We start from the raw sequence: 12,375 nt of genomic DNA, 5'->3' as shown, positions 1-12,375 counted from the left end.
TGATTACGGCCATGGATATCTTGCCCATTCTATTCAAGCCTTCCTCCATCATTGGGATATCCAATACAGAACAGGAATATCTTACAATTCAACTGGTCAGGCAATTGTTGAATGGGCACATCATACCTTCAAAAAATCTTTAAAAAATGGGGGGGCGAGTCAAGTATCTACCTGCCAAAATTTGATTATGTTAGCTAGGTTTACCTATAATTTTCCAGATTGTGATGAATTACTCTGTACTCCAATTGAGAAACATTTTCAGAAGAAAGAGCCGAAGTCATCTTATCTGCAGGTTTTATACAGAGATCTGCAGGGAGGTGGCACTTGCCAGGGCCCTGTAGATCTCTTCACATGGGAAAGAGGTTATGCCTGTGTTTCCATTCCTATGGGTCCTGTCTCGGTTTCAGCTAAAAGGGTGAAGCATTCTCATGAACAATAGAGACATCAGGCTCCACTACCTGGAGACAAAAGCTGATCAGCTGACAGACCAGATTGCCCAGGTGACACTGAACAACCAGAAGAAACACAGACACCCAGGGTGTGGCACACAGGTTTATATTTGCCAAGAAAGGGAGATGTGGACCACCCCAATAATGGCGACAGAGGCTCATAGGCCTCCAATAAAGAGTAATAATTTCTCAGTCCCTCATAATGTTCCCTTCAAATATGCCCCCACTACATGGGAGGATATTAAGACTTAATACTGAAGCTGAGAAAATTCTTACTGAAACTAAGGTGGAAGACACCCCAGAAAACAGGTTTATTGCTTACTTAGCAGTGTTGTCAGTCAATTTGGCTAAAGCTTTCCTTTTCATTGCCATTATATTCTGCCTAGGGTGGAAGAGCCTAACTACTGAAAATGATCCATCTCCTATTCATTGGGCTCACTTTATTGACCCACTGGTATTTAAGTTCCATACCTAGTGGAATGTTGAACCTCCCTTTTCCACTAATGACACTCAGTGGACTAGAGGAGTATGGATGCCCCGTGATGGTGCATTACAAGAAAACAAGCACTGGGTGTTGGCACCAAAAAATACCATTTATGTTGCTGAATACTTACCAGTTTGTTTTCTCTTCTTACTGAGACTTTGTGCTTATCTATAAGAGAAAAATTCTATGCTGCAAGCAAGGAGCAGTACAGTGATTACTATCAGCTCTCTATGGTAACCACACTTGGTCTGCATACCCAAAAGGGAGTATACCATACTTCTAATACCCCTCTGGTTCTTCTTTCTACTTTAGAGAGTAGCTGTGAAGACTCAGTCTCTTGGTTGAAAGACAGAAGGATCTCCTGCCTTTTGTGAGAGCATGGATGGAACTGGCATGCATTATACCAAGCAAAATAAGCCAGGCAGTGAAAGACAAATACCATATAATCTCACCTTTAATAGGAATCTAAAAAACAAAACAAACAGACAAGCAAAATATAATCAAAGACACTGGAATAGAGAACAGGCTTACAGTGACCAGAGGGGAGACAGGAGGGAATTTCAGGGAAAATGAGGAAGGATTTATAAGAAAAAGAATAAAGGACACATGGACAAAAATTAGGGAAGGTGGAAATGGGAGAAAGAAGGGGAGGGCCAGGGGGTGGCCTGGGATGGGAGTAAAAGACAGAAAACTGTACATGAACAACAGTTAAAATAAAACAAAACAAAGAGTCAATCTCTTGGACTTTGTGTAGAGAACCAAATGTCACCATTGCTTTTCTCCCCAAAACTTATTTTGTAGTGGAGAACTGGGGAACTAATTGGAAGGTACTGGCTAAGCTTGGCACAACAATAGTTTCAACATTTTCTCAATTCTCATATACCAATACATGGTTGGAGGGGCCCAGTATCAGGGCACCTATTATCAGAATTGTTTCTCCCAACCACACTAGCCCTTGGCATTACAATTCTTGGAAAATGGACTTGCCTTTTATTGCTAGAAAACACTTGCATAATTTTTTTAAATGTCTCTGTCAGGATGGCCCCCCAAAACAGAATTGTGTCTCAGTTTGTACCTGTCACCCCTACTTCTTTTTGGCAACTCCAGGGACAGCTCAAGTCTTTTATAATGAGTCTGCAAAAGTTTATTCTCTGCCTGTTCCTGCAGGCTCCATATCTCCATATATGCCAGCTGTCTTACTCATCTCAATATTACTCAGTTAGGCCTCATTGTGGTTTATATAGTTAGAAGACAAATTCAAGTGTGGGTGTCAGTTAATGTAACCAGAGAATGGGAAGATCTCAATGGCATAATAGCTCTTAACAACGCTCTGGCCTCCTTATGAGTCTGACCATTTGTGGGCACTTTAATTGCATTTATTGTCTCTGCTATAGTTGTCCCAGCTCCTGATGCCATGGCAACCACTGCCCTCATTGAATCAGTTCTAACTGCTCATACTGTTGATGTTCTCTTAATGATGAGAACAAGTCTCTTGTTGATGCTACTTTAGAAAGACTTCAACAGGCCCAGATTGATCAAGAAATCCTGACTTGGCTTTCTGCAGTCGAATCAGCCCTCAACTGGATTGGTGAACACCTGGACATGGTAGTGACCTGTCAGCAGCTGACCTGTGATCCCAGTTTCTTCAAACTGTGTGTCACCTCACTTCAGTGGAACTCCAGCCAATACTCGTGGAGTGATATTCAACATCACCTAAGAGGAGCCTTTTCTACTAATTTAAAGGGACAAATTAATAAATTGCAACTGGGGTTATATCAACATCTGCAGGACATTCAACACTTAACTATACAGAAGATTCTTCAAACACTTAATGATAATCTTGGCTCACTAAACTCAAAACACTAGTTTGATGGACTCAACCTGAGATTGTGGGTCACTGGAGCCGCCGGTGGTTTAACAATTTTAGTAATGCTTTGTATATTCTGATGCATTTACAAATCATTTTCCCAGGGTCAGAAAAGAGACCAGCAAGTAACAAGTCTTGTGGGATGCATCACCACAACAGCCTTAAAAAAATGAAAAAATATGGGGGGAATGTAGGGGACCGGTTTGTTTTGGTCTGACAAATGTGACTCAACTCTCTACGGACAACCTATAGAAGCAAGGTAGTGGGCAGGAGCCAGACCTTCAAACTGAGTTTTCCCATGGGAATCAGGCCTAGAAAATGCATTCAGACTGTTATGGCTTGCTCTTCCTAAAACTCTGTCAACCTGGTATAAAATAGTAGACATGTATTGTCTGTCTTCAAGGCAATTTCCAAAGCCTATGTGAGTTTTCTCAAGGACAAAACTAATCAGCTTGCTACCCTTCCCTTCTGCATGTAATTTTCATTTCTTTGTTTGTATCTTGCATGTAGACAATAATATTCTATGTAATAGATAAAAAATTCTTCTTTGATTTAAGATTCAAGAAAAACAATAAAAGCCTGTCTAGGGAAGGGTTGGCGCACTCTCCTCTTCAATGAGTAACCTTGCTGTCCCCCTTCTCTCCACAGATTTGCTGTAGCCTATTCATTTATTCTCATCTTCAGTCACAATTGTACTGATAAAATTTCTTTTTTCATATTTTATTACAGTAATCTTCCACAACTTTCCTTCATATTAGTTTGTTTCTTTTCACTCAGAAATAACTAACTCAATAGAACAAACTACTTGCTTATACGCTCTCTTCAAACACACACCCATCACTTTTCCTCACTTTGCAATTGCATCTCTTCTAAACTTCAAAATGTTTCCAGAAAGGGGACCTGGCCCAAGTGAGGTATGCCAAAGTTTAGCCAGTGGTGCATGGATTCTTGACTTTTTACCAGAAGGATTTCACAAAGTAAGCCCAGGTAATTCTGAGCCTATATTTATTTAAGCAGGGGAGAGTCACACAAGGATGGGCCTAGAATAAAGTGAGTATCAGAAAAGAGATTATGTGGGGCTGCTTTGATTCTCTTAAAACATTATTGGAAACATGTGAGACTAGGAAAGGCTGTTCTCAGCTTATTGAAGAGCCACAGAAAAGGGGCCTTGTGGAAATGTTTAGGGGGGTTGCTTGGGACAAGCTGCTACTTCCATACTTCCTTAATGAAAATCTCCTGGGAACCCTTCAGGGATAATAAGAAAGGAAGTTTACCCTCCCCTAGAGAAAGAAAAACAATTCAGTAGATGTGCCTGAAGAAGTTTGCATGTGGCCCTGGATGGTTAGCTCAGCAGACTGAGCATCGACCTATGAACTGAAAAGTCCTTGGTTCAGTTCCCAGTGAGGGCATGAGCCTGGGTTGTGGGCCAGGTCCCCTGTTGGGGATGTGCAAGGGGCAAATTGAAGATGTTTCTCTCACACATTGATGTCTCTCCCTCTCTCTCTCTCTCTCTCTCTCTCACAGTATCTCCATCCACTTTCTAAAAAATAATGAATAAATAAAACCTTTTAAAAATAAAAACAAGAGTGCACACAGTATAATTTGTGTCGAGTATATTGCTTTCAAAAGGTAAACATTTTACTCTAGGTCTCAAGGAAGATCTCAAGATAAAATTCATCAGCTTTTTCAGGTGTGCCTTTTCAGGGTTGTGGTCTTGATTAATTGGTCAGTACCAGGCCAGGAGTTCTAAATTACTTAAGCAGCTATGTGCCAGAACAGGAAAGGCCACCCTGAAAGCAAGGTCCAGCACACTTCAATTTATTGCTATGAACCTGGGTCTTTTTACCTGGGTAAACTTTTGTAAACAGATGTAAATTACTTGACCAGTTTGTTCAGCCACCTTTCTCAATTTCTCCATTTCACTTGCAAAGGAGTATTTCTAGCTTCTTACTAACCTGCCTCAATAGAAAAATTAACCAACAAGCAAGCAAAATTTAACCAAAGACATTGAAATTAAGAACAAACTGACAGTAACCAGAGGGGAAAGAGGATGTGATAATGGGGGAAAAGGGTGAAGGGTGTACAGGAACAACAATAAAGAACACATGGACAAAAAAAAGGGGGAGTGAAAATAGGGGAGGGAGGTGGGGATTGCTGGTTTGGTAAGGAGGGATGGGGGGATGGCAGAAAACTGTACTCAAACAACAATAAAATTCAAAAGTATTTAATATAAAATAGCATTTTAGGTAAAATAAAAGTTATCATATACACCTTTAGAAATTTTTAACACTTCTACTATATACACACTGAGAAAAGTCCAAAGAACAACTACAATTATTGACTAATATTAGCAGGCAGGTAAAGACAATCAAACCTATACTGTTCAACACCAATTTGTAGATATAAAGGTTTTGTTGATGTCTTGGGGTAGCTATCTGTCTCTGACACCTGCAACTTCTCATCCCTGAAATATGTTTGATTGTGATGAGTAGAGGCAAGCATCAGAGACAGGGGCAGGTGTACCTTGGCTGTTGGTCCCCTGAGAAAGTTTTTCCAACAATGGTGGTGAGTGCCTTTAATTGACTTCTCTTCCATTAGACAGAATGTGTCATTGTCTTTAAGGTCATCATCATTGCCTTGCAGTGCACCTGTGAAATGGATATCACTAATTTATCAGTCCTTACAAGTTGATGAATAAGTTTTGGATAATAATGCAGAATGTCTCCATTTATTAAGGTTGATCTATATCTCCTTTTGTTAAGATGCATGGAGTGACCACTGACTATTTAATGAGGAGAAAAGCTATGTGTTTACCAAAAGGAGTAAATGTTATGTTGAAAGGCTCTTTGGCTAATGGGGGTTAAAAGTCTCTGAAAATTTACTTAGTTAAGTTTTAATTGCAAATTGTGCATGTTTCACCAATCCAGAAAATTATAGTGATGGGCACAATGAGAATCTGTAAAATAGCCCTAATATTAGAAACGTATTATATTATTTTCCCAGTGAAATGAGTTTGTCAGTCTCAGTAAGTCAGGGAGTATCCTATAGTTGGTGTTAATTCCTCACAATAATAATTTATCTTTGTTAATTAAGGCTGTTGCTGTAATGCGAGAAAATGTCTCAACCCAGCTAGAAAAGACACAATTTATAACTAAGACACATTTGAAATCTTGACATGATGGCATTTAAATAGATTTCAATTGCCATATATCTGGGGAAAGTGGGAAATGTATTTGGAAGTAGTTGTCATATTTGGATAGATAGAACTTCTGCTATAGACTTTATGAGCTACAGTAAGGTTTCCAGTAATATTGTGTACTTCATGGAATCATATTATAAAAACCCAATGTGTTAGGTCTTGTACATGTTAAAGTATCAAGAATTGAGTCCCTATTGATAAGATTAGTTCCCGTTTGACTCTGTATATATTTCTCTTTTTCAAAGCCCCCCTCTTTTGCTCTCATACCCCCTTTTCTTTCCACAGTGGTCCACTAGAACTGTAAAAGAGAGTCTTTCATTGGTGCAACAGGAAGCAACACACATTCTCAGGTCAAAGTAATTTTGCTGTTTAATGCTGCCCGCCTACCTGCAGCATCAGCCAAATCAATCAACTAATTCACAAGGTGGGACTGTGGAAGACTGTGATGTTGGAGGAATAAATGCAGTCCAACCCCTCACTGTTAGGAAGTTCCTTTCTTTCCTTCAGATGATACGAAAAATAAAGGCCTGACCTTAGGATGTTCCCAAGCTGGCACCATCTTCCTGTCATGCTGACACCAGTGATTTTGTGTCTATAAGAACATAATTTAACTGCAGGTGTCACACAGTGACAGGCTTCTACTGCACAGTTTTCCTTATTGATTTAACATGTGTTTATGGAGCATCTTTCATGTGTCAGGACCTTGGCTGGGTCTTGGAAACGCCAACAGAGTAAGACAAGTGTGGGTCCTGTGCTCATTGGCTTTACCTCCTAACAGACAGGCTGTCAGGTAAATCATGGCTCTAGGATCTTAATTATAATCCAGTGAAGGACTCCAAAACAAAATTTCTGGTTCCTCCAGAGTATGTAATTGAGTCTCAGCTGGTCTGGCGAACATGGAAAGCACTTCTGAGAAAGCATTCTATTGGCTGAGACGTGGAGAGGTAGTGGACATTTACTTCACAAAGAACCAAGGGTTAGGGGAAAAATAAGCTTCCTCAAAAGACTGACCTTTTAGGAATAATGCTTGGCTGGATGAAAGAGTAGACAGAGTCCATTCCAGCAGCATGAGAGGTAGAAAGAATGTGTAATGAGTGATGCTGTTGAGGTTGGACCCCTGCTGCACTATGGGTGCTGCTGAGGTGGAGTCAGTGGTGCCCCAAAAAGACTCCATCTGCAGAGTAATCCTACCACCCTCTGAGGACAAGTAGAAACATGGGCAAGAAAATGTCATGTTACAGTTGGGCATCTTTATTTTTAGTTTTGTACTTTGTATTCAACTTATACTTTAGGCAATATTTCTCAGAAGTATATATAATTTTAATATACTTATTGAATTATAATTGAATATAATGAGCTTCACATATTGAAAGTATTCAACTTATGAAGTGTTTTCACATACCTGCACCAGAGAAGTTGCACAATGAAAATAAAGACCATGTTTCTTACTACTAAAGTCTTCTCATGCCCTCTTGTAATCTCCTTTTTCTTCACCTCTCCACCTCCATTTTTAGTGTTAAGGGAACTCCCTTCAGTTCTCTTCAGCATAAATTCCATCGGCACTTTCTGGAATTTTCAATTTTGTATCATAAAGTATTTAATTTGAGGCCAAATTTAGCTCTTTTGACATAGTTCTTTAGTTTTATTCTCCAGTTATATCTCATTCAAAGGCTACATTAATTTTATTTATCTGTACACCCTTTATGGAAACTTGTGTTATTTCCAATTCTGGGCAGTTACAGGTAAACCTTCCATGACCACATGTGCAGAAACATCTTCAAGACAAAGAGTTAGTGCTTATAAAACCATGAATACCTAGAGAAATGGGAGTGAGGGAACTGCCACTGGAAGTCTGGTCTCAAGATTGCATGGCCACAGCCCCAAGCACAGGTAAGGAAATAGCTGCTTCTTCTGCCACAGTCCACCCATCAGTCAACACATTAAAGGAAATAATGACTGTTCTCCCTTCCAGCTCTTGAATTAAATGCAAGTGCACCTTGGAGGCTGAATTTGACTCACATTTGGACTCACAATCACAACATTTATGGGGAAAATAGTATTGAAACTTTCAGTCCCTGGTATATAAAAGAAAACATAGAAGAAAATGAGTATGCATGCCAAGTGCCAATAAACCACATGGAGCATATCTGAGACAACATGCAGGCTGAGTGACTATGGGCACATCATCCCACCTCAAGAAGCCTGAGGTATGTCATGTTACATCAGAAAAAAGATGTTTGTTCCTCTTTGCTGGGAGTTAGAAAAAAGTGGCTAAACTTTTGGAATCTTGTAAGTGATGAGGGTGATGAGAGTGCTTTAGTCATGATGAGGCAATTATTGATAGGCTTCTGCATAGTGGCAGAGTTAGGGCTGGTCACCAGAAAGACCACTTCTAGATCAGAAGCTTAGAATTTTCTGCTGTCAATGTAAGAAACATCTAAATCTCTAGAGAATTTTTCTGAGTCTCTTTGAGGCAATCTTGAAGACAATCACCAGGAAGCAAAATGTCAATGAATGGAGAAAAATGTTCAGATAATTGCAGTGTTGCACCTTATTTTATACAGTACAGTAAAAGCCAGGAGCCCAAGGGCTTACATGAAATCCACTGGCATTAGATTCAGGCAGCAGAGAATGGTGAAGTGTAGAAATCCCTGAGATTGGGAAAAAATAAAACCAATAGACACCTTTTAATTTTTTTAAGATTATTAGTTCAGAACAGTTAGCACTAAATAATGAACACAATAATAATGACAATGAAAGTTTTTTGTTTTCTGTTTTCAAGTGCAATTTATGTTTTTATGCAAGAAATAAACTCAAGTTTATATTTTTATGCAAAAACATAAATTGTCCTGACATTTTAAAGTTATGTCATGGTAGATGCAAAAAGACAATAAACAGGCTCAGTTAAGGTAAAGATTGGCCATTATGTAAAGAGCTGCTGGCCTAGTACATGACTGCCCACAAATCAGACCATCCTCTGTGGTCACCTCAGGTCTCTGAGTTTGTAAGTCCCACAACACAGACCTTCCCTAAGCTTGTCAGGATTAGTATGTGGCCACTTTTTTGTTCACACCTTCCCATTTCAGTTATAAAATACTCTAAACAATGCATTGGTGACTGAATTTTGTTAAAATAACATTATCTCAAGTGCTAGGTGGGATTCTTAATTAATGTTAAACCATTGGTGATACCACAAGACCTCCACCTTGGATGGAAGTCAAAGTTCAATATTCTCAAAAGAGAAGAGGAGGTAACTGGAAGGCAGTCAGTTTCACAAGCTTTATTAAGACAAACATTCTGGATCATTTCTAACCTATCAGCTATCACAGACTAAATTTAGCCATCTCTGTAATTTCTATATGTTCATCTTGTACAGCATTTACTTACAGTTTGAGGGAACACTACACACTTCTTCAGTATAAACATTCTCACCATGACATGGGATTGCATTTACTATGGCCCACCTGCAATTAATTATTTACTATTAATCTGATTTTCATTAGTTCTACACCTAGAAGCTGTAAACTTAAGGTTAATTTGGGGACCAGGCTGTAAGAACACAATGTTGTGAATTACAATTACCATCTAAAAGTTCCACAGGTGAGGAAGATAGTAAGTGTTTCATAAGTACGTCTACTGTGGTTCAGCAGCAGGCCTGGAGGGCTGTGTTTTTATAGCTACTTCTGCTTCCATTTAAATCAATATATTTCCCATCCCTTGTTTAGTTTGGGTGTAAGGACAGTCATATAATTAAAGTGTAGTATTTATACATTTAATCTTTTCCTTAATATCTTTGTTCCACTAACCATCCACAACTTTCCTTGATTTTCTTAGTTTGTCTCTTTACTCACTTGCAAATAAACTACTTGTTAAGAGAAGCTACTTACTTTTAACCTCTCTTAAGAACACACACATCATTTTTTTTTTCCTTTTGCAATAGCATTTCTTCTGAACTTCAAAATATTACCAGAAAAGGGGCCAGGCCCAGGGTATGACGGCCTAAAGCCAGCTGTTAGGGTGTGGGTTCTTGGGTTAGTACAGGAAGAATTCCACAACACAAGTCCAGGTAACTTTGAGAGTATGTTTATTAAACTAGGGACAGGAAACATGGGTGAGACTAGAATGAAAACAGCAGAAGAGAGACTGGGTGGGTCTGCTGTGGCTCTCTTCAGACACTGTGAGAAAGATGTGAGGATAAGATGGGGCTGCTCTCTGCTTATCACAGAATCACAGAAAAGGGGTCTTGGGAGGAAGTTCAGGATGTTTCCCCTGGTGAGTTGCTATTGCCCATTGCTCCCCTGGTTGCATGTCTCTTGAAGATCCATTAAAGTCTAGAAGAAAGAAAATTTACTTGCAAGGGATATTTGAGTAGATGTGACTCAAGAAGGACTCATGCTGTGGCAGAGAGTGGGACCCAGAGGAAGCTAACATTGTGGCAGAGTACAAGACTAAGTTGTCCAAGAATTTGCTGCACGTGAAGTTCATGCAAAGAAGATTGTACTCAGAAACCAAGAAACAACTATAAGAGTAAGAGAAGAAAACTATTAGCGAAGAGCATTGGTACTTGGATTTGCCAGAGCTGAAGGAGAAAGACAGTTTTATAATAGAAGAGCAGAATTTCTTGTTATGTGAAGATCTTCTCTATGGAACAATGTCATTCAGAGGATTTAATCCTGAAGTTGAGAAATTAATGATTCAGATGAATTCTAAGAACAAACAGAAGAAGTTAAAGATGAAACAGTGGAGTTTGATGTGCCAGATGAAAAAATGGCTAGAAGATAATGAGACTTTGGTGGGGACAATTGGAAAAAAATTTGTCACAAAAAGAGACTGTACCAATTATGAAGAAAGTGAACATGGTGTGAACATGGAGATATAAAACCAATTAAAGCAAAGAAAATGTTCTTAAAGCAGCAAGATAAAAAATGGTTACCTTAAAATAGAGCTCAGGAATGCCTTATGAGAGTTAACATGTTTTGGAACTCATTCCAGTGGTTTCTCTACAGTTAGTAATATTGTGATGTTTATTTATAAAGAAATGTACAATTTTGAACACATGCTGTTCTTGGAACAGATGTGTGATGGATGTTGTACATCATTATTTAATGGTATTCATAGATAGTAGGTTTTTAGCTGTTGATCTTCAAGTGTACAAAGGTACATGGTTGCTTCCTAAAAAATTTTGACCCCAGATTTTTAAAATAAATCTCTACAGTCACTGACCTTAAATTGACACATAAATTCATACCAGTGTTTAAATCATCCTTATATTGTCATTTTACTTTAGGTTACTAATAATGTCTAGCCAGTTCATATATTTTAAGATCAAATATGATGAGAATTTATTATAAGAAAATGCATCAAGAACAACCATGTTTCCTCTGTCTGAAGTATTTGCATGTTACCAAGTCATTGTAAATTGGTTGAATTATGGGGGTGGTTGTTGTTCAAACCTTTAAAAAATTAAAAATGTTCTGATAAAAATGAAGATGAAGAAGAACACACACTGGTTTCTTTGTCTCAAGGAGTCCTATCTAGTTTGAAAAAGTAAATATTTTAGGTGAGGTCTCAAGGAAGAGCTCAGTAAGGTATTTTCCATATTTTCAGGGGTGATCTTTCATGGTTGTGGTCTCCACTAATTGGATGCTTCCAGGATCAAAGTTTGAAATTACATGACCAACATCTTTCCAGATGAGGGAAGACTACCCTGATGGGTAGTCCAGCACATATTTGTTCACTGTTAAGCACTTGAGGCTTTTCACTCTGGTGAGATTTTTGTATTTGGCTATAAATTGCTTACCCAGTTCAGCTATCTGTCTCAGTTTTTCCATTTCATTTGCAAGGAATATTGCTAACTTCTTATTAACCTGCCTGAAAAAGACAAACCATAAAAAGTATAGCTTTTAAAATTATTTTATTTTTGTTCAATTACAGTTGTCTGCATTTACCCCCCCTCCACTCCCCCCACCCCAGCCAAACACACTTCCCTCCCTTTCTTCTACAACCCTTCTTGGTTTTGTGCATGTGCCCTTTATAATTGTTCCTGAAAACATTTCCCCCCATTATTCCCTCCCAACTCCCCTCTAGTTACTGTCAGATTGTTCTTAATTTCAGTGTCTCTGGTTATATGTTGCTTGTGTTTTCTTTGTTGATTAGGTTCCTGTTAAAGATGAGATCATATGATATTTGTGCCTCACCACCTGGCTTATTTCACTTAGCATAATGCTCTCCAGTTCCATCCATGCTGCCACACAGGGTAGGAGTCCCTTCTTACTCTTTGCTACGTAGTAATCCATCATGTAAATGTATCATGCTTTTTGATCCACTCTTTACTGATGGGCACTTAGTGTGCTTCTAGTATTTGGCTATTGTAAAT

The 12,375-nt window shown here is 38.8% G+C and overlaps 1 pseudogene; it reads left to right on the top strand.

Annotated features, from left to right (window-relative positions):
- The first annotated feature begins 7,126 nt into the window (after positions 1–7,126).
- On the top strand, positions 7,127–10,937 carry LOC114511388 (annotated as a pseudogene).
- Positions 10,938–12,375: the final 1,438 nt, after the last annotated feature.

This window comes from Phyllostomus discolor, chromosome 12, assembly GCF_004126475.2.
Source record: "Phyllostomus discolor isolate MPI-MPIP mPhyDis1 chromosome 12, mPhyDis1.pri.v3, whole genome shotgun sequence".
Lineage (NCBI taxonomy): Eukaryota > Metazoa > Chordata > Mammalia > Chiroptera > Phyllostomidae > Phyllostomus > Phyllostomus discolor.
Note: the sequence above shows the minus strand (reverse complement) of the source record. Positions and strands in the feature narration are given on the sequence as shown.